Here is a 24,039-nt window from a genome sequence, read left to right on the forward strand (position 1 = left end):
CCGCGCCGCTCAGGAGACGCGAGGGCGGCGCAGCTGAGCAGCAGCTGCGCCCCCGTGCGAACAGCTCCCTGGGATGGCGTTTTTGCCGTCCTGAGGGCGCTGTTTCCGGCCCATGAGGAAAGGGCCTTAGATTGTTTTTAAAGGTGTAAATTTTGTGACAATGTCAGCTTCTACATGAAGATTTTAAACTTGTTTTTAAGAAAGGTCTAGGAACAGTTCTGCCCTGCCCAACAACAGTAATTAGTACCCCACAAATTATTAGTGCTCACACTCCAATCACCTGAAGCATCTAGCACTAACCACCCAAGACTCTTAGACTCTAGATTTTCCCAGATTTTTACATTATCACTATAACCACACTTAGGGGATCTCCAAAATAATTCCCCTTGATCTACTATGGCGGTGAGCATGTCAGGGTGTTTAAAGGTGTTAAAAGTTATTTCTTTAAGGAAGGTGCTCATTATAAAGAGAGGAACACCTCTGATCTTCAAAGTTTCTTATTCAATGTACATGCTAGTCATTCACAAATAGAAAGAATGCACACATCACTTGGGCTTTGTGACAAGGCTTACATGTATGTTGATGTATTTTGAAGACTTGCATCCTGCTTTGGGTACCATTCCTCCTCCCCCCCAAAAATACACACACAGTTTACATACTAATTTTAATACAATTTTCTGTGGATCATAATGCAATATTGATTTTCCGTTTATTTCTTTGAAATTCCACCTGGGAAGATGGATGTCTCACCCCCTGCTCTCTCTGTTGTTCGGCTACCTGCTAGGCTTATCTGATCTTTTAGCAGTAGTGGCGTAGTGGCTAAGAGCAGTGGCTAAGAGCAGGTGCACTCTGATCTGGAGGAACCGGGTTTGATTCCCAGCTCTGCCGCTTGAGTTGTGTAGGTTCATCTGGGGAATTCAGATTAGCCTGTGCACTCCCACACATGCCAGCTGGGTGACCTTGGGCTAGTCACAGCTCCTCACAGCTTTCTCAGCCCCACCCACCTCACAGAGTGTTTGTTGTGAGTGGGGAAGGGCAAGGAGATTGTAAGCCCCTTTGAGTCTCCTACAGGAGAGAAAGGGGGATATAAATCCAAACTCCTCCTCCTCCTCCTCCTCCTCCTCTTCTTCTTCTAGATCCTTATCTGTTTGAAAGGAAGTCTGAGAATAGGATTCTACTCATGCTTACTAAGAAGGAAGAGCCATCAAATAGTTCATTGGATTGCAGTCGACTGCTGTTTCTTGTCGTCCCTCTCAAATCTAACCACAGTTATGCCAACGGGGGTCCTTTGAATAGTGAACATGATATGTAAATAGGTCACTTCTTTGGATCCAATATTGCTTAAAATTCCATTAACAGGACATTAGGATCATTTCTGCAGCTCTTGGTTATTTAACTGCTTCTAGTATTAGACAAAATTGTGATCCCCTTCCCTTTTCTCCCCCCCCCCCCCCCAGCTAAATACACTAGAATTTTTGGCTGTGTTTCTGGCCTCTTATGCTGATATTGGACCAAAATGAAAGACTTTTTAAAAAGCCTATTACACAACTAATATGCAATCAGTAATGGCAATGGTTTCGCCAGTGATTATGCTAAGCTGACTTGCCAGAGTGACTCAGCTTTCAAAGCATTTCGGAGGGAAATACAAGCCCAAGAGTTGCGGGTTCTTGGAGTTTGTGTGTATGTGTGGAAGGGGGAGGAGTGGGATGTGATCTGGGATTGTCAGGAATGAGTTCAACGATAAAAGAAGCAAAGAGAATATACCCAAAGGAGTGGATACCTTTGAGTTAGTTCTGAGTCCATACTCTGGCTATTACATAGCGAACACCATTCTGGATCTATAAGAATGATGTAAAAATTTTCATTATGCTAATATACCACGTTGCAAACTTATGATGAGCATTTCTCTTTAGTATTTCTTCTTCTGATAGTTTAGTTTTGGTATCAGGGTAAGTAATTCTCTCCCCCACCCAACTCTTGGGCATTTTCTAATACTGAAAAAAAACACATTTCTTTTCAAATTTGTGGCTTTTGTATAAATGTCGATGCTGCCATTCTACCACACTTCTCCAGATTCATTTTAAGAAGGGAGGAGGGGCGACTTGTGCCATCCTAAAATGAGTTATATCCTTCTCACTTCATTGAATTCAATGGGATTAGAACAGCATAACTTTGCTTTGGATGGCACTGTAAAACTATCTGTCCATCTCTTTTATCCCTTTTCTCAAGGATCTGAGAGAAGTGTAAATAGTTCTCTCCCCCCGCCCCTCAAGCAATTGGCCCAAAGTCTCTCTTTAAGGGAGGATTTGAGTCTGGTCCTAGTCTTAACAGTCCAACTATTATAACACAATGTCTAAAAAAACAATCCTGCGGAGGGTTAGTTCAGCCTAGGTCCAATGAACATAGGCTGGTGGAACTCTGCATAGGACTGCATAGACAGTGGTGGTGAACCTTTGGCACTCCAGATGTTATGGACTACAATTCCCATCAGTCCCTGCCAGCATGGCCAGCATGGATTTGGAGTGCCAAAGGTTCGCCACCACGGGCATAGTAGATCTTCAAACCAAAGTACCGAATAACTTTCTTAACCAATATGGCAATTCATTTCAGCAAAACTGGTGTGGAGTAGTGTTTAGAGTTTTGGATTAGAATCCAGGACACTGAGGTTCAAATCCCCCACTTTCCTGTGCTTTATTCTGTAATGAATACATCTCAGTACAAAACAAAAGCAATGCATTAATAATCATAGATGGGAAATTGTGTGCTCCAAACTGAGTTATACCACCCTATTCATAGTTTAGAATATTTATTTAGTACATTTTTCATCCTGTTCATCTTTTAAGGCTTTCAGGGCAGTACATATGGTTTCCCCTTTTCCTTTAGGTCTCCTGTCACTGATGGGAATGGCGGGAGAGGCTGAGACTGAAAGAACCAGGAGCACTGCAACGTTACCTCTGGGTGAGCACATAACTACTTAGTTCAGTGCACTAGGAATTTTTCCATTACCTATGGTAAAAACCATAGAGATCATGGAAATTTCTAAATAGGTACATGAAGCTGCGTTACCTCTGAGCTCTATGGGTTCAACGGTTTTTACCATGGAGACTGGGAAACTTTCTGGAGCACTGCACAAAGCAGTGATGTCACTTCCAAATATTCACTGGTAAGTGATGTGACATCATTCCCTTTTCTCCTTTTTCTCCTATTGTTTGTTTACGAAGTGATGGGTGCTAGAGCTTGGGGGGTGGGAAGTCGCCTGTGATGGCATCCCTGAAATATGGCGAGAATTAAAGGCAGGCACCTAAGCCTGGTGGGGAAGTGGAACAATTTACCCTAATGGGTCAGACCTCCCCGCATCCCATCTAAAGGCTCACGGTCAAAACATTCTGTAGACAACACATGCTCTCATTTCTAAGAGTGCACATTTAAATAATGTATGCAGTGAACTGCCCTTGAACACACGAAAGTACTTCCAAATGATCTTCACATAGAATGTAAAGAATTCATTCCAATTAGTGAAGAATATTGCTATCTTTGTTACAGCCCACAGTTGCAACAGGATAAATGAATTTAAAGTATTAAAAAAACAGACTGAATAATTCAATCTCTGAGAATGAAGAAATACAGCATATGTGGAACAAATCAAATAAATTTGTTCCAGTACATTATTTCTAAATATTTTATAATCCTTCAACCTAACTCCAATTGATTGAATGAGGACAAATCAAGTTCTGAAGTATTTTTTGCAGGTCTTAAGGCAAAATGCAGCGTTAAGACTACAAAGCCCATGGTGAAAGCATAAACAAATGAAAGGTATACAATCTGCCTGATTGATGACTGAGGACAAATCAGCCTATCTGTGGCTACCTTTATAAATCCAAATAATACTACCTGAACACTACAAAATCCATGGTGCATGCAGACTATGAAGCCATGCACATGGCTGTCAGCATTCAGGTGGGAGCAGGTGTTCTCCCAGAATTACAATTGATACCCAGACTACAGAGAACAATACTCAGGTGGCCTTGCCTGGGGTTCCCTAAAGTTTTGGGAGTTTTACATATATTGTTTGATCTAGTACCCCTGTTTCTTCCCCTTCTTTCCTGGTACCTGCTACAGGCACACCACACACATACCCCTGATGCAAGCAACAGACAGTATTGAAGGGACGGCAATGTAAACTGAACCAGGCACAACTCAACTAGGCAAATGGATTTTCCTGCTTATAGAACAGGGAATGCAAGGGTCTGATGGGATGCTGTATGTGAATTGTGACATCATTATCATAGTTGTATGCTCTGCCACCTCAAAATCATTTTAACTAGAGACACTGAGAATTAAATCTGGGACCATCTTAATGCAAAAATAAGCCAACACCTTCTCCAGGATGTAATATTTCTAGCTATGAAAAGCTTGCTTGATATGATATTTGAACCCAGGACCTCTCACATTCTAAGCAAGTATCATGTTCATAAACAGCTAGCCTTATCCATTCAGCATCCTAGGTATTACACAGAAGAATGAAAACACCACTGTCATTTCTCCCTGTGCACCACATCCTTGTGCCCTTGACCCTGTGGTCCTCATTCTGATGCACCTGAGCCTGCAGGACTTTCCCACACAACGTTTACTGCCATCAGAATTTCTTGCCCTTAGCTTAGTTAGTCCTTCTCCTTTTTCTGCTCCTGAGGGTCAAAGAGACTGAATAGTATGCAACAGAAGGGCTGTCCAAGGTAGATAGGTAGGGTTGCTTAAAACATTCTCCAACTATCGAATTAGAGGATGTTAATCACTGGAATTTCATTTCTTACAGTAAGACCCATTAGATGTAATTGTCGACATTTGCTGAATGTCAAAACAGTTTGGCATATTCTTTCTAGACAGATGTATTCTGACTTTGTTTCTGTAAAATATTTCTCTCTCTCTCTCTCTCTCTCTCAAACATTTTTATCCCACCCTTTCTTTGAAGAGCTCAGGGCAGTGTATGTTGTTCACTCTTCCCCATCATAGTCTCATAATAGCGATAAAAGATAGTTCAGGCTGTGAGAGCTGACTGGCCCAAGGTTACCCAATGAGTTTCATGGTGGAGTTGGGATGATCATCATATCAACTCAGCTGGACGTTTGTATGTCCCCATGCTTCAACTGGGATGGATGGGATGCTAATCCAGTTCTGCTCTGGTGAATACGAAAGCATTCCACTTCTGTTTCATTTACTTATAACTATCCTGGGAGGGACCAAAATTATACCAGTACTGCAAAAATTCACTAAGAAAAGGTTTCATTTTCATGGATGGTTGGAACAGGGTTGCTAAGTCTCCTACTATGGTGGAAGACATTTCACCATCAACAAAATGGGGAAATTAACCCCACCCCCCACTGATGTTGTGTGCAACATGATGTCATTTCTGGGGAGAACATGGAAGTGATGTCATGTTGCTCTAGAAAGTGTATTTCTGGCAATTCTTAGAACAATGCAACATCACTTCTGAGTTTCTTGGGAAGTGACATCGTGCTGTGCGCAACTCTGGCACTCCCCATCTCCTGCTGGGCACCAGTCATTGGCTGGCAGACGTAGGCTGGAATCAGGCTCAATTCTCTTGGGTTTTCAGCTATTTGAGGAACATGGAGCTCTTTCTGGACTAGAGATGTGAACATTATGAAGCTATAATGGTCGGGGCGGGGGGAGTTTTTTTCCACATTTTTCCCCCAGGAAAAAATGTAGATGGTGAGGAGGGAACGAAGAATATACAATACTGTCTATAAAACCTAAATACTTAATGGATTATCAACAAAAACCACATCATTTATAACTTTGTATACTGAATTATACTACTTGGGGTATTTATTATAGTATATTACACTAGGTAGGGATAAATGCCTTGGTTATCTACAAGCAAAATTAAAAATATATCCAAAACATGAGAGACAGCTGGAAAATTTTGCACCCTGTGCTACTTTAGGACACTGAGCATATTTTTTGCCATCTGAGACACATGAAAAATAAAATTAATTAAATTCTGTCGTGAAGAAAAGAAAATATATTATTTGGGCATTAACAGTCATAGTGGAATGTCGAGAGAAACTGTGTAGGCACTGAAAACACTGATGTATAATTGGAAAACAATGTATTATCAGAAACATCATAGTATATTAATTATTGCCAAGTTATTTCCTTTCAAAAATAACCATATGCTTGAAAATATGTTGTGTATATCTATGGTGCACACAAATTCTTGTTTAATGCCGTAGATATCTGTATGTAAAAATAATCATACCACACATGTTGAGTGAATAAAATATTACCTTGAAAACATGTCTTCACCTATGCCAAAGTTTGTTTTCAGTACTTCCTCAACTTTCCCAATTATTTAGTTGGGAAAAAATTGTGTGGAGGTATCCTCAGGAGGAAAAAACCAGAAAAAACCCTCCTCCCCAAATTGAGGAAGCAGTTGAAGACGATTTTATTCAGGATGATTAATTTTAGTTCTTTGGCCTACCAACAGTTCTAAATTATTGAAAATAGATTAGTAGTTTTACTTTTTTATTGTTGTTTATATTGTAAGCCATCTTGCAGAGGCGTAGCAAGGGGGAAAAGTACCTGGTGCATTGGTGCATCCTCTGCCCACATCCCGTCCCAGAACCCCCCCCCGTCTTGCCCCGGAATGCTCTCGTCCCACCCCGGAACGCCCTCGCCGTGCCCCCACAGGGGCACACGCCCAGTGCATTGAGCACTCCCCATCCCCTTGTAGCTACACCTCTGCTACCTTGCATTCCTGAAAGGTAAATAGGTTGATAATAAATGTTTTATAATAGAATTTTCCATTTTTTTCCTGCTTAGCCTTCACATCTCTACTCTTAATAAAGCTTATTTATTATTTCGTGTACTTCATTTATATCCTGCCTATCTCCCATAACGGGGACCCAAAGAAGCTTACATCATTTCCCTCACCTCCATTTTATTCTCTGATATTCTAACCACTACATCATACTGGCTAGATGGGAATAGCTGGGGTCTCAATCCATCTACACTTACCAAGCTAGAACTCTTGATGATGTTGGACCTGGAAGAGACAGATTCCCTTTGAGTTCAACTGCACAGAGAAATCTGCTTATGCATGTCACAGCTCTCTGGACCAACAGCATGTTGGCATTTTCAGAATTCAGGTTCTGACAGGTGTGCTAAGCTTCCTTAACTTGGATGTGAAAGGCTGCAAAGTTGATAAGGACAGAATTGGAAATAATAATAAAATGGAATAATGTTGTTGGTGAGGGAACATGGTTTTTTAAAGGCAAAATCTGGGTGTTTTGGTGCACCATAAAACTGCACCGACAAAACTATAACAAGAATAGCCTCACATTGTCACTGGTAGTTAATGTTAAGGTGATTTTTTATTTTCAAGGCATATGCAAACTTTAATTAGATCTGCTATATTTTTACACTGAGTTAACCTGAAAACAATATAATGGAGGAAAGGAATCTGTCCTGTCCCCTCCCTCAAAAAGTCTATCTCACTTGGCCTGGTTTTGAAATAATTTAAGAATCGTTTTCTTTAATCGCTTTTAGCAAATAATGTTTTTTTCAGTTAAAGTTAATTCCATGCAGCCTGTAGATATATTTACTATAGCTATGCATATGGAGAATCTTCTTTGGAGATTATTGGATTAACATTTTTGGGAGATTACCCTCGAAAATCTGATGCACAGTTGTGTTGCAATTGTTGAAAAGCCTGGGATTTTTCAGCTTTGATTACTTTTGATTTGTCTGAGGGGGCTTTTAAATAAAATAGTTGGAGATTTCTTCCTGTTCTGATGTCCCTAATAGGATTACATTGTCTGTTCAGTGCCGAGTCTTGAAAGTAGCACACCAGTGTTCTGCAATATTTAGCAGTTCGCTCCCTCCCGCTCATATCTCAATTATACATCTCATTGATATTATCAACAATGATGCAACTTTGGATTATCATTCTGTATACCTTGAAATGTTCACTTCTCCTCTCATCTTTAGTGTGTTCCCAGAGGAAATAATAAGTAATATCACGCCAGATGGTAAATGGGATCAGCCGCAGCTCCGTGCAGTTTGTAGCTGATGATTACTGACTTTCTTAACCGAGCGATGGCTTCTCTTTTTCATACTCTACAGGCATCCTTGCTGAAACCTGCTTCTGAATTCTGAGTGGGAGGCAAACGAGCAGAAGGACGGCAGTTCCAAAATCACTGGAGCACGACTGAGCATGTCTTTCTGCCCTTAATTCACATTACACCCCTATCTGCGGTGTTTGCTCCTCCAACTGTACTACCCAAAGGGCCAGTGCACTCCAAAACAACTCCACCCTTTGTCTCCTTTATCTAAAGTGCATACCCACAACACTGACATGGAACTACCACTTCCTTCTCCTAACCTCCCATTCCCATGATGACTTTGTCAACTTCATTATCCTCGATCCCTGCTGAAACAATGCCTACAGACATTTAACTGCGCTTTTGTGGACTAATCTCTTTTTACCTACACTACGGGCATGTTTCTGATGAAAGAAAATAAATCTCTAAGACGGTGCTAAAGTTGGTAAGATGCCAAAGGGCTACTATGCTGTTCAGAACCAGGGCCTCGAATGACAACTTGAGCTTCCTGGGCCCAGGACTTGAAAGAGCAGTTGATGTTCAGAGCGTTTCCAAACTGTTACAGATTTCTAACAACTGAGAAGGGTGTAGTTCTGCTTAGGGCTTTGTGGTCCATTCCAGAGCACTGGCTGTTTCTGGCACAGCCAAGTAATTAATTTCAGAAGGTTTTCCTCTCTGCTAGCAACAATCCATGTAAGAAAGCATTCAACAGAAAACCACCTAATGGCAAGTCTCAAAAGCAAACTGGGTGTTGTGGGTTTTCTGAGCTGTGTGGCTATAGTCTGGTAGTTTACGCTCCTAATGTTTTGCCCACATCTGTGGCTGGCATCTTCAGAGGCATGTCATCTGTATCTCTCCATGGCACTGTGTGGAGTGATTGTGCGGGGAAGTATATGTTTTGTTGAGGTGCATTGAGGGGTTGAGGTACATTTGCATATGTCCAGGTGGAGTTTATTTGCAGTTGCATTCAAAAATGAGCCTTACCCCTCCAGCTGTGAGGTAGACAAAACAAACACCCCACCACACAATCACTCTACACAGTGCCATGGAGAGAAATACTTCTTATTGTGACATGCCTCTGAAGATGCCAAACATAAATGCATGGAAAATGTTAGGAGCAAATGCTACCAGACCAGGGCCATGCAGCCCAGAAAACCCAGAAAACCTCATTGATTACAACCATGAAAGCCTTCAACAATACATCTGAAAAGCAAAGATTTGCACTGACTTGTGAAGAAACAACCCTTCTCAGTAATCTGAAGAGTGGTTAGTAGCTGTGACCAGCTCTCAGGGATGTTCACAATTACCTGAAGCAAAGTGGTAGCCTCTTCCTTCTGGTATGATTCTAAATCATGCTGCAACATGCCTATGAAATATTTCTCTGCACCCAAATATTACCCTTTCTACTGTTGGCTTTGATTCCCCAATATACACAACCATACAAACAATCCTGGTTGAGTTGCAGAGAACCAATTTTTGATCCAAGGAAAGAAAATAGGTCTAGTGTCCTGTTCCCATAACTCCCCTGCCCTCCCCTCCAGTGCTATTAATAGACAACAGTGCTCCATTGCCTATTTCGATGGGGAACAGAGATCAATAAGCTCAATGACCAAATACAAAATAAAAATCTAAATATATGGAATACTAACAGATGACTTCTAGAGTTTAGCATGAAGTATCCAGTGGACAGTTTGTTAATAACAGAGTGACAGGCCTTCTGGTATAACATCTGGCATCTAGGTCCCTCTGGTGCTAGTGGGAGGAAAAGGGGGGGTGAAAATTGAGTGGACATAGTGGATGTTCTAGAAATTACCAAAACTCTATGGTAACACTATAGTTTTTGTAAATTCTATAGTGTCTAATGACATCACTTCTGGCATGATGCTGGCATGCCACTCCCCCACCCAATCTCTCCTGGGGGTTGCCAACTGCAGTCTGGCAACCCTAGTTAACAACCATGAATGCTGAAACCCCTGTTAGGCAAGCATATTTTCTATTTGACTTGAGAAGCCACCATCCTGAAATAGTGGCGGAACTACAAGGGGACAGGGGGGTGCGCCATGCACATGCCTGGGGGTGGAAAATCGCCCCAGGCACCTCCCCCTTCCCCGCCCCCCCCCCACGGCACCCCCTTGAACCCACCCACCCAACCCCCCTTCCCACACTTACCTTAGTTCCTTTCCTTTTCTTAGAACTTTTTCAGGCTGAAAAAAAGGCCTGTTCACAGTACAGGCTAAAAACAGACTGAGGAACTACAGTTCCCAGGAGACCTTGGGACTCACAAGGTCTCCTGGGAAGTATAGTTCCCATCAGGCCATTTATAAGCCTGAACTGTGAATAGGCCTTTTTTTCAGCCTGAAAAAGTTCTAGGAAAAGGAAAGGAACTAAGGTAAGTGTGGAAAGGGGGGCGCCACGGGGGGGGGCCCACGGGGGCCCATAGGGGGCAGAAAATATAGACTGCACACCGGGCACAGTTTGGCCCAGCTATGCCTCTATCCTGAAGGTCAAAAGCTGGACAGATGGAAGATTGCTTGTCCACTAACTTTAGGCAATGGGAATCAGTAAAGGGGACCCTGAGGCTTTGCCCTCCTCTCTCTATATACTGCTAATTCCTAAAGCATCTGTCATACCTTTGGAAATAAACAGAAGCCTGACTTCAGTTCAGCTCCAGGAAACAGCAGCATTGCTCCACACACAGGTTTAAGGACAGCCGGAGAATTTGTCAAGAGGGGAATGACACACCAAAAAAGCCAAAGTGAAGTGTTTAAAATACTCAAGAATCTACGCAGAGAATATAGATGTGTATATATATGATGATGGGGAACCCCAGCCAAAGGGATGCGGTTCTGCAGCCGCTCTGCCTCAACATTTCCAAGGGGGCTTTCCAGCAGCTTGAGGAGACAAAGAACACAAAAAGGTCTTCCCGCTGCTGGAAAGTCCCCATTGGTCTTAACAGATTTATGTCCCCAAAAAGGTGATGTAAGTCCCAAGTCCCAAGCACTGACATAGCATTGGCTAGTGTTGGCTCCTCACCCAGCCATGCCTCCAGATCGCCCCTACTATGCCAGCACCTGGGGCACGGGGCACTGGTGCAGCACTCTACACCATGTTCAACCCCATGTGGAGGGCCACGGCGGCTGCTGACCACACTTTAGATGGGGCTGTAAATGTTCATCTTATTGCTGATGTAAATATACATAAGATATGATTTTGGTGACGACTGAAATATGATGTCTTGTTACTGGACAAATTCGATATTTCAATTTTTTTTTCAAAACGACTTACCTAACTTTTCAAGTTCTTCTGTTTCTTATTTATGGTTTTAAAATCTCATTTATTGCCTTGGCACACCCCCACATCCATAATGACAACAGTTCTTCATTCTCTGCCATTCTTCATTGTGTTTATCCCACTTGCTGTTAAAGAGGATTTGACAGCATGTCGCAGGGCCTGTGTTTAAAAATAAAAATAAGAGAGATTTACAATTGATAAGGGAAAAGAATTCTTAATTACATCATCTACAGATTTAAAAGGCAAGGCACATTTGCAACAACTCATTTTTTAAAGAGCTGCACAGGAATGCGAGTGGAGGGGGCAGGCCACACTGATGAGAGTACGTGCAAGGTATATCGGTGACAACTCATAGTTTTCTAGAGCCGGTTGTATTTTGCAGCACAATGGGCCTTATTGCCAATTTTAAATAATACTTTAGGAAAACATCGTAATAGTACCCAAAAGCAAGGACGATCAATCAAACCACATGGCTGCTGGGCCAATGTGGAGCAGTCATCTCTTGCTAATTCTCGAAGAAGAAGAAGAAGAAGAAGAAGAAGAAGAAGAAGAAGAAGAAGAAGAAGAAGAAGAAGAAGAAGAAGAAGAAGAAGCAGCAGCAGCAGAAGCAGAAGAAGAAGAAGAAGAAGAAGAACAACAACAACAACAACAACAAGAGGAGGAGGAGTAGTTTGGATTTATATCCCCCCTTTCTCTCCTGCAGGAGACTCAAAGGGGCTTACAATCTCCTTGCCCTTCCCCCCTCACAACAAACACCCTGTGAGGTAGGTGGGGCTGAGAGAGCTCCGAGAAGCTGTGACTAGCCAAGGTCACCCAGCTGGCGTGTGTGGGAGTGCACAGGCTAATCTGAATTCCCCAGATAAGCCTCCACAGCTCAGGCGGCAGAGCTGGGAATCAAACCCGGTTCCTCCAGATTAGATACACGAGCTCTTAACCTCCTATGCCACTGCTGCTCCCTTAGGGGACACATTGGGGTGTAAGTGTATGAAGATCATTGATGACTGCTTTGAGAACACTAAATGACCAAAGGTAAGGTTAGTTTTACCCCCCTGAACAGACTATGGAGGCTTCACTTGGGCTGAGACCTGGAAGACCTTTCCTCAAATGAACAGACCCATGTTTCTGACAGATGAACCTAGAATGGAGACTTTTGGAAATGTTGTGGGGAAGGTCAGTCTACACCATTTTTTACACAATATCTATCAGTTGCAGAGTTAGAAAAGAGCGCAGAATAAGTGTTTCTTAAACTAAACAGCTATTTCTAGTTGAAAATACGAAGCACACAGAGGTACAGAAAAAGATTCGCAACAGGTATTTTTGGGTGACTAAGAAAAAGACACATAACAGGTATTTTTGACTGACTAAGAAAAAGTCACATAACAGGTATTTTGGAGTGACTAAGAAAAAGACACATAACAGGTATTTTTGACTGACTCTAAGAATAATGGGCAGATATCTTGCTTACTGTATGGCAAGATAGTTAATTATGCCTTCTCATGTCAATCCTTCATCTTCACCCAATCTTTCTGGCAAAGGTGATATTTTACATGCAACCCTACTTGTCTGCCTCAAGTGAAGCCTAATTACATGTTCTATTTCCCCCAAGGTCAGGTAGAAAGGTCAGGTAGAAAGGTCAGGTAGAAAGGCGTTCTGAAGTGCTTCCCAGGTTGCCTATGGGCTCAACTCGGATCATGGTGTGCCGAGAGGTGGTGACTGGAGATCTCCTGGGATGACAACTGATCTCCAAGTGACAGAGATCGTTGCATCTGGAGAAAATGGCCACACTGGAAGCTGAACTCAAGCTCTGCCCTCTTCAGGCCCCACCCCCAAAGCCACCAGGTATTTTCCAACCCACAGCTGGCAATCCTTGCCATTTGTCCAATCTGAAACAGCTGCAGGGAATGTTATTTGCCCCATTGGGGAGATGTAACATGTAGCTCATCAGGAAATGTGCAATTTCAATGGGGCAAATAGCACACCTGAACTGTTTCAGGTATAGAAAATGGCTCAAGAAAGGTCAAAGGGCTTCTCCTCTGAATGCCATAATCCCAGTTTGATTGGGATCACATGCACCCAGGAAATTCAGAACACACTATTCCATCTGAACCGAGGACATTTTTGGAGAAAACCTAGTGAGTAGTCTGGCCCTTCATCCCAGTTGTTTCAATGAAATTTAGTTGCACCCTTACTTGGTATGACATCTCTGTTGATAATATGGCAGAGTGAGACGAAACCATGCTGACAGGTTATTTCTCCAGGCACATATAGTTTGTAAAATGACAGCTAAAGGATACAGGCAGTGGTGGGATTCAAATAATTTAACAACCGGTTCTGGTGGTGGGATTCAAATAATGTAACAACCATTTTAACAACCGGCTCTGCTGAAGTGGTGCGATCCTGCTGAATCCTACCACTGGATATAGGGATGGCAAATAATTCAACAGATGATTAGACAGATTCATGGTAGACAAGTTCTTCAACTGGCTAAATAGAATCTCCATGTTTCAAAGCAGTGTATCTTTCAAAATGGGTTAATGGGAAGGGGCCACAAAAGGGTGGGTTTTGACCCATGAGTTACACTTGCCAGCCCCAGGTTGGGAAATTCCTTCAGTTTTGGAGGTTAACTCTGAGAACGGTTGGGCTTGGGAAAGGGCAGGATCTCAATGGGTATAGCACAGGGGTCTGCAATCTGCGGCTCTCCAGATGTTCGTGGACTACAAATCCCATCAGCCCCTGCCAGCATGGTTGCAGACCCCTGGTATAGGACCATAAAACTCTATCCTCCAAAGCAGCCATTTTCCCCACAGGAATCAGTATGTATTAGCTGGAGATCAGTTATAATTCTGGGAAGTCTCCAGGTCCCTCCTGGCAGGTGGCAACCCTACCACATCCTGCTTGTGGGCTTTCTAGGAACACCTGGTAGGCCACTATAGGAAATAGGATGCTGAAGCGGATGTGCCACTGGACTGATACAATAGAGGCCTTCTTATGCTCCCCTCTTCGATGACCACAAAAATGATGGATGCTTCTAACACATTGGCTTAACTTTTCAAAGCATGCCTCAGCCAAGGTATCGCCTGACAATTCATTGGAGGGGGGTAGCATGGGACTTACTGGATGCAGAGAGTCCTGGGCAACAGTGACATCATATGTCCCTACCTATGTCCCTACATGACCTCTGCGTTCAGCAGAGGCCAATTTACTGGTGGTCCCCGGCCCCTCAATGATGAGGCTGGCCTCCAATCGGGCCAGGGCCTTTACAGCCCTGGCCCCTGCCTGGTGGAACACTCTTCCTCCAGCTGTCTGGGCCCTGCGGGATCTCAGTGAGTTCCGCAGGGCCTGTAAGACTGAGTTGATCCACCGGGCCTTGGGGGGGGGCTGGCCGCTGATGTTCGCCCCCCTTCTTGTTCTCCTTAACATCTTGGGTCCCTTGACATCTATGGGGCCCATTTGTTTCCCCTCTTGGGAGGGTTTTTATGAGGGTTTTAATGTTGGACGCCGCCAATTTTGTATCGTATTTTAATGGGGTTTTAATTTGTGATTAATGGAGCTTATATTATTTATATTTGTAACTGTTTACGTACTCCACTTGTTTTGTCATTTAAGATGTGCACTGCCCAGAGCCCTTCAGGGGAGGGGCGGTATATACATTTAATAATAAATAAATAAATCATTACATTGCCAGTGACGCAGGGGAGAAATGGCATATCAGCAAAAACATTATGATAGAAGCCTGCCTCATTTGCTGCTAGTAAGTCCCTGTGGCCAGCTGATCAGCACTGAGGGAAGAGACCTGAGAATGGGGGATCTCCCAGTCCCTGGCAGAGTTCTGGCAACTCTACGTCCCTTTTGAAGAACACGTTATAAACTCCACCAGCACACTGGTACTGAAACATGGACTTCTCCTACTGAGAAGTGCACAGTAGCACATGAGTCACTTCCAATGTATTGCACAAACAAACTGTAGGGTCCGAGTCTTAAATCTCTTCCTGCTAATTGTGTCTCAAAAAGACAGCTCTCCCCGCCTGCCTTCATGGCCCACATCACTGCAAACATTTCACAACTCCTAATTCCACACCAGCAAGTGACTGTTGTCTTTTTTACATTACTCCTCACAGAACCCTGTGATTAATCACGTCTTAATGTAATTTGGGGTCTGCGACGCAATTCCTCAGAGCACACCACATTCCATTAAAGTGTCCAACTTCTCACAGCGAGAATATTAAATGAAAGCAGTTCATGATATGCCTGGAAATACATGTACTACATCCAAAAAAATTGTTATCGGTGATTAGTTTGCAGAAGGCATCTGTCTGTCTGTCTGTCTGTCTGTCTCTCTCTCTCTCTTTCTCTCTCTCTCTCTCACGCACACACACACACACAAACACACACACCCTCCAAAACTTTGCACAGCAAAGGAACTGGAGGACAGATATACAATTATCTTTTGATAATGGAGGCCACCTGCCACTCTTCTGTTTTAGCTCACTTTGAGAGGAATGTTCTGGAAAAAGATAAGGATACAAAAGGAAATTCTATTTTCCAAGAGGGCCAACAAGCCAACCAATGGCCAGCTGGATTTTAAAGTCCGAAAGAAAGCCGGAAAAGATAGGTGTCAGGCAGGTATATGCTCTGCTGCAGCTGGGGGTATTGGTCAAGGTGGTTTGATTGAGACCCGGCACCGGGGAGCCAGTCTCAGACCTGTTGTTTTGAGTGTACTTTCCTGAAAGAGCAAATCATTTTGCACTAATGACAACACTAATTTTGAAATTAAGCACAGCAGGTAGAAAGATCCTGCGCAGATGTTGCATATTCATGTCCCGGAATGTCTGGCTTGTTTTGCTTTGGTTTTTTTGAACAGTGATGGATGTCAAAAATTAATTCTTTAGTGCTAGGAAAGAAGCCAATGGAAAACAGGATTTCCTGAAAATTAGCTGTTTTCGGATGTATAACAGAGATGAATCAGACCTCATTTTGGGTGAAACAGGGCAGTCATCCGAGGGGACCTAAACATTCCCAAAGGCACAGGCGATGTAGATCCAACCAGCTTTTCCAGAAGTAAAAAGGAAGAAGGGAGTTTCCCAACCACAAAAAGGCTGTGCACCTTGTCAGATCTCAGAAGCTAAGAAATGTCACCTCTGGTCAGCATTTGGATGGGAGACCACCACAGAAGTCCAAGGTTGCTATGTAGAGGCAGACAGTGGCAAATCACCTCTAAACATCTCTTGCCTGGAGAATCCAACAGGATTGCCATAAGTTGGAGGCAATTTGACTACACTTTCTATCACTAGGAATCATAGGCTAAAGATATGGGGCACAGGGGCTGTAATAAGGAAAGAAAACCAAGTAAGCTGGGCATATCTATCCCACTCTTCTGTGATCGACAGATCTTTACTATTGCCACAATGAAACCAACATATAGTCTTTAAAAAAAATTCCCACACTCTTCTTTGGCACAATCAGCCATTTGCAGAAAAAAAGCAAAGACAACCAAGGGAGATACAGATGCTGAGCAAGGAGAGGGAAGGTGTCATAAGATGCTGAACATGAATGCTGAACATTGGAGAAGGAATACCAAGTTTCAAATCAGTTACTACAATTCTTGTTCAAATAATGTCTTACCACCACCAAACTGGACTGGTCTTAATTTCCTAGGAGGCATATGGTGAGAGACACAATACCTTTATGACTTGCACTTTTCTGATACAATACTGGGGCACACTCACCATGTGAAGGCAAGAAGGACAGACTAAGTTTTGGTGGCATAAATGCATGGCTTCCAAAAAGGGACATTAAGCAATGACCCCAAACAGAATTACACCCTTCTAAATCCACTGAAGTCTTTTTAGGATTGCATAGTGGCATTAGGATTGCACTCCAACTCTGGCAGCCAAATACCCACAGATGATGTTACAGGCACAGGTATGCCTTTTTTTTTTGCTGAAGATATGCTTTTTTAAAAGGACCCTGAAGAAGAACCCATTGGAAGGAAATGATCATATCTCATATACTGCAATATCCTGTCAAAAATTCTTGAATTTCAGAAACTAAACCTACAATGTTAACACTATTGAACTAATTTTCATTGGAGGAGGAGGAGGAGAAGGAGAAGGGGAGGAGGAGTTTGAAGTTATACCGTGCCTTTCTTTCCTGTAAGGAGACTCAAAGTGGCTTACAAGCTCCTTTCCCTTCCTCTCCCCACAACAGACACCTTGTGAGGTAGGTGGGGCTGAGAGAGTTCCGAAGAACTGTGACTAGCCCAAATTCACCCAGTAGGAATGTAGGAGTGCGGAAACACATCTGGTTCACCAGATAAGCCTCTGCCACTCAGGTAGAGTAGTGGGGAATCAAACCTGGTTCTCCAGATTAGAATCCACCTGCTCTTAACCATTATACCACGCTGGCTCGTTTATAGGTTTCTTTACTAGCATTCTAATTTACCTATTATTCCTTGCTTTCAAGCTTTAGCCATTCTTTTCTAACCGTAGAATCTTGTCAAACCAACATATACAAAACCTAAGAGGGTTTTTTTTTTGGTATCAGCCATCATGACAGTGAATCTTCAAAGGACTTCTCTGCATAAGCAGAGCATGCCTACTGTGCTGGAATCTATGGTAGCTCTTTATAATCATATTCCCACATGTTCACCAATCACCTATTATGAAAACTTTTTTTTTCTTTACAACTGTCATGGAGCTGCTAAAATGCAACACTACTTAGAAGTAAAACTAATGTTGTTTTGTGGGTCTTGTCCCACAGAAGTGTTTTTCAGATCGCATGGCGTGTTTCTTACATGGATGGCTATCTTCAACCATCACACTCTTTTAAGTCTACAGAAGTCAATGTGTGTAGAATGGATCTAAGTCTCATGTTGTTTAACAAATGCTGCCTTATATACATAATATTTTAAAATCAACCTCTAATAATGTGCATGAAAAAAGGCAGAAAGATACACATGTCTGCTCCCGTATGCAGTATTGAGCTTTATTGGTCACCTTTAACTTTTAGTGACTGTGCTAACTGAAGATTTGACAGTATCTGTACATATTTCTCATCAAAAAGATGTACATCTTTGACTGTTTGGATCCAGACAAGTACACTGTGTTGTGTAATTCATAAGAAAGTTTCCTGTTTTTACTTCCTTTCTTCTTTTCCTTAATATTTCTTCCATACTTGATATGCCTTATGGTATAGCTCTGCCTGATTGCTTGTAAACTGCCCATAAACTGGTCTGTTAGTAAACTTGTTTATAAATGACGCTATAGCAATCATTCCCCCAAATTCCTGCCTCTCCTCCAGGACTTTGAAGCATTTTTTGTGATTTTGGCCTCATGCAAATCCAAATGATTGTTAGTCAATCAGACCCCATGGAACTCCACTGGATGGGAGGAGGTAAACCAGCTTCATCTTAAGAAGGGCATGGAAAAATTTACCAACGTTCATCCAACCCAAGAGAGGTTATTGAACACAGACTGTGCTCTTGAATCTTTACTCAGCTGCGTAGCAGAGTTCTGATGGTGTTGGGTCACAGAATTCCAGTCCAACATATGCTCCACTGTATGTTTAAACATATACACAGAGAGCTCTGGCTGTTATCTCCCTGTGGAAGTAAACACCACAGTTATTCTGATGCCCAAATCCACAAATTGTTGTTTCTTCTCTTGTCTGCAAACCAGAATCCCAGGCCACAGTTTGCTATTTATCTGCAACAGACATTTGGAAGCAGGGGAATGTCACATTTTCTGAGCTATACAGAAAGGAAGGAGAGACAAGGAGCTCACAAGCCCAAAGTTTTCCTGGGTTCATTTCCCTAATGACAAACCATGTTTGCTAATTATGTCAGAACAAAGACGGAGGGGGGGGGTCATCAGCATCCCCATTTTGTGTCATTTGCAAGTGCTGAACGTTCAGTGAGAGTGTAATTTAAGAAATTAATGTAATAACTGCACACTATGATAGTACATGTCAAAAAGTTGTGTCAAAAACGATGGCATCTCCGCTTAATTTATTCAGCTCTATTCTAAACATGTCCAATTATTTTTGCTGCATTATAGTTTTATTTCTTTTTTTTCCTGCCTTCCTGTTAACTTGCCCTTTCTGCAATGCCAAATTATTATTTTTTCTCTCTCGCTGTCCCCTGCAGGAGTATTTATCACAATTTCAAAGTGAAGGACATGGTGATTACAAAACAAACAAGTTTGCATAAACCTGCAAATGGATTGGATAGGTTCTTTCACAGCACATGGTTCAATGGTCACCCTTGCTGGCTCAACTTTGAAATAAATATATTTTTGTTTTTAAGTTAATAAACGCTTGGTAGATTTAACTCAGTGCTCAGTAGATTTAACTCAGTGCTCAGGGTGTCCCAGGTCCCCACAGCACATTTCCATGTAATATGAATAACAGGGTTTCATCGATTCTTTTGAAAAAAGAGCCTTGGGGGTAAAATCAATGAATGGAATCAAGCTCACATCTGCAGCTCCTGCTCGCAATCCCTGTGAGCTAATCGGACACACTTTCTAGAGAGCTACATTATAGTTAGAAAAGTGGGCTACCAGCTGTCTAAATAAAGAGGCAGTAGGGTTAGAGTTGTCAGCTACGGTTTGAGAAACTCCTAGATGTTTAGGGTTGGTCTGTTATGAACCCACAATCTCATGCCCTAGCTCTGAGGGCTGAAACCAGAGGCGTAGCAAGGGGGGAAAGTGTCTGGTGCACTGGTGTGTCCTCCGCCCCCGTCCTACCCCGGAATGCCCCGTCCCGCCCCCGCCATGCCCCCCATGCCCTCACCACACCTCCACAGGGGCATGTGCCCGGTGCATCATGCACCCCCTGCCCCCTAGGACAGTGGTGGCGAACCTATAGCACGGGTGCCAGAGGTGGCACTCAGAGCCCTCTTTGTGGGCACGCGAGCTGTCACCCCAGTTTGGGCATTTGGCAGTGGCATAGCACCAAGGGGACGAGGGGTGCGTGATGCACTGGGTGTGCGCCCCTGCGGGGGTGTGGCAAGGGTGTTCCGTGGGCAGAGGTGTTTTGGGACATTCCAGGGGCATTCCAGGGCAGGGCGTAGGCGTTGCAGGGGCAAAGGGCGTACGCGTGCTTCAGGTGCAGTTTCCCCTCGCTCCACCCCTGGCCCTCAGTCTCTAAAAGGTTCGCCATCACTGCCCTAGGAGCTATACCTCTGGCTGAAACCATAGCCACTCCAAACTCTAGGCAGGCAAGATGTGGTTTTCTTTATTAATTGAGGCTGAGAGCTCTCCCTTTCTCAATGAGACTGTCCTCAGAAAGGAAGCCTTCTCTTTCTTGAGCCTGAGGTCATACTACACAGACCAATCGTGTGATTGCGACTTTCCTGAATTCACAAGTCCCTCTTAGTACAGTTACCTTCTCTCCAAACCAAACAGTAGGTTAAAAATAAAAAATGGTTTAAATTGGAATTGGGAGGTTTGTCTGCAAATCCCTGCTAAGCCATGAAACTCACAAAGTACATTTGAACAAAACACAATCTCTCTCTACCTAAAAGATGTCACATCCCGAAAACGCGGAAAATGGTGCCCTAAGCTCTTTTGAAAGAGGACATGATACAAATGAAAAGAAGTAAGTGGATGAATGACCTTTCATGTGATGACAACTGTTCAGCTTGTATCAAATTATGGAATCAGGAGGGAGGCCTTGAGAAGAGTCTGATCGGCACGTAAGAAACGAGAAAGAGACATCTCCATCACCTTTAAAAGTGACAGAACTATAAATCAGGAAATATGGTCTGTGATTTTTAAAATATTTTATGGTAGTGTCCTAGATGCATAACCAGAGGCATATCTAGGGAAAATGTAGCTGGGTGCAAAATCTGGGTCCCCCCCCCCATCCCTGTATTGGTGGCTGCCCTCCCACAACACAACCAAACAACGTTATTTTGCACCAGATCTTGAAGTCAGCGTATGAACCCGGGGGGAAGGAGGAGGGCTGTGGGGGGTAAATGGCCGTATGGAAAGACAAATGACTAAATGGACGTAGCCCTGTGACATTTGACCCCATATGTCCCCCTGGGCCGTACACCCCTGTGCATAACTGCTTGGTTCCAACACACCTGAGTGTCTACTGCAGGTTGCATGAAATCCAAATATGACTATAACGACTTACCAAACATGGTTTCTGTTTGGGACACCCCTGTCGTGACACGGAAAATCACATGGTATCGCAGCAGAAATCTGGCTAACTGAGTCTCAAGAGGCACCTCTCCCATGTACTCCAGACCCGCCTAAATTGCCTGCCTTGCTTGTTCTGCCAGTTCTTTGGATGAAGGGCGATCGGAGGGCACAGTATGAACTGAATACCATTGCATTCCATAAAATCCTGGAAGATGGCCCAAGATAGGCCATAACCAGTCACAGTCAGCAACTAATATAACATGTGAAAAGTGAAACCAAATCAAAGGCTTTTTCCTTAAGGACTCATGTTGAAATAACTGTACGATACCATAAGGGGATGCCACCAAATTCACAACATCAATTCTGGTCTAAGGATCCATCTTAGGGTCACACAAGTCCCTCTGAATACCACTTTTCTCCTGACATCTGTGTCCTTTGTTAGGACCTTTCTCGGTCCATTTTACAAATCTTCTCACTGCGTTCCTCCTCCATATATATTTTTTGCATTGCATCCTTTCTACATTTTGTCTAAACAATTTCACCCGCAATGAAGCAATTACCTCCACAGATTTCTACCTGTGTGATAACAAGAAGTAGTTGGGCTTCACAAAAATTGCAAGACAGAAATTTTTAACATCTGAGTTCAACTCGGAGAACGCTGTCATTTTTGGCTCTTCCCCAAGGAATTTTTCTGGGTACAGCACTTCAGGATGAAAGGAAACTGCTCGGGAGCACAGTGGTGCTAATTCGTCTCAGTGGGTCTTGTGGTAGGAAAATAAAGACTTTGAACATAGAATGGGCCTTGCACCTTTAAGTACAGGGTAGATATTTCCTTTCAGATAAAATGGATTAATTCGTTCTGAGCTGGGGACACCACTTCAAAAAAAGGCTTCGCACTAATTAGCCACTTCAGTGGATCTGGGAAAAACAATCATGCTTCCCAATGTCTTTAGTGTGAGGGAAAGCCCTTTGTTGAGAACTACGCAATTCCGTCGAAGAGAATGCCCTCGATAGCCAGATCTCCACAAGCATGATTGCCTGTCCTTTATCAGAGAAAGCCCTGCTCTTTAACATCCCTAATTTATGATTTTATTTATTCAGCAATTCCTCCGAATATGCCATGAATACTGAGTACCGCAGACAGCAGTTCCCTTCCTTGTTAAATGAGACGATGCGATACCATTCCCCTGGAAAGACAAATCAAACCATTATGGTGATTTTTGAATCGCGAGCAGAGATCCTGTCTTCCCATTCAGGAGTGAAGTATAAACAAAAACAAAAAATAGGAGAATCACTATTTTTCTTTCCTTTTCCTACATCAGGATTGAAATACGACCACCATTTTGCTATAGAATCTGAGAAGTTAACAAACACAATGGAAAAGAACTTGACAGTGCCACACTTGAACCCCTAAACCACAGATAGTCCAATCTACACCAGCCTAGTTATATGAAAAGAAAAGCCCATCGACAGGAAAGGAAATTCAGATCTGGCTTCCATCATCCTCATTAAACTAGAAGAAAGGCCACAAGAGGAGAGTCAATACCAAAGAAGGGCTCACAAGTTCCAAAATGGTAGTATCCTTTAGGTGCAACAATGCAATTTTGGTTTATGCCTACAGCATAGAGAAGAACTATCGACATCTAATGCTGTCCACCTTTATACCCTATAGCTCTTAGAAAGCACTGTGAGCAAGTAAGCCTGACTTTTAAATATTCCATTTATTCCAAATGAGAAAAATCTTCCATAGGACTTTCCCCTACAACATACTCTAAGTTTCTAACTTTTCCATTGACTTTCTAAAGTTCTCAGCTGTTCTACCTTTTCCCTCTGAAAGTCTCAGGCTCATTCCACACATGCAGAATAATGCACTTTCAAACTGCTTTCAATGCTCTTTGAAGCTGTGCGGAATGGCAAAATCCACTTGCAAACAGTTGTGAAAGTGGTTTGAAAATGCATTATTTTGCGTGTGCGGAAGGGGGCTCAGTTTGTGTTCTGGACTTCTGCCTTCACAACAGGACCTTTGATCCCTTGTCTCTCTCTGCCCTCTCATGGAGACCAGAAATACCTCCACACCCTGCACCTTGGGAACAAGGAACCCTCCAGAAACACAAAAGGGGGCTTTTGAGATCTGCAGCAGCAGGAGGATATTAGCAATAATTGCTTTTCTTTCTAATGGTGGTTTGAGACCCAAGCCAGAGTTAAGGTGCCTTGGATTGATGAACTAAAACTCTGGTGCTAAAACTCTGAGGATAGCAACAGCATCCATTCTAACTGGCCTCCCTTCTCCTTTCCTCCCTGTCTTTCTCTGCTTTCTTACCTCCCCACCCCCTGATACATGTACAAATGTGGAATTTAAGGGGCAGTTTAGATTTGACTTTTAATTGTTTACCCCTTATTGGAATCAACGACACTGGGATTTAGATAAAGCATTGTATTGATTTATTGTGATGAAGAAGAAAAAGAGAAGAGTTTGGATCTAT

The 24,039-nt window shown here is 43.0% G+C and overlaps 1 protein-coding gene across 1 annotated transcript in view; it reads right to left on the reverse strand.

Moving 5' to 3' along the window:
* Positions 1-11,565, reverse strand: part of B3GALT1 (beta-1,3-galactosyltransferase 1) — a 246,738-nt gene extending 235,173 nt beyond the window's left edge. The window contains exon 1 of the mRNA XM_048485280.1: positions 11,406-11,565. The gene's annotated coding sequence lies outside the window, so the exon portion shown is untranslated. The remainder of the gene's footprint in view (positions 1-11,405) is intronic.
* Between the last annotated feature and the right edge of the window lie 12,474 nt (positions 11,566-24,039).

Source organism: Sphaerodactylus townsendi, linkage group LG02, assembly GCF_021028975.2.
Source record: "Sphaerodactylus townsendi isolate TG3544 linkage group LG02, MPM_Stown_v2.3, whole genome shotgun sequence".
NCBI classification, from domain to species: Eukaryota; Metazoa; Chordata; class Lepidosauria; order Squamata; family Sphaerodactylidae; genus Sphaerodactylus; species Sphaerodactylus townsendi.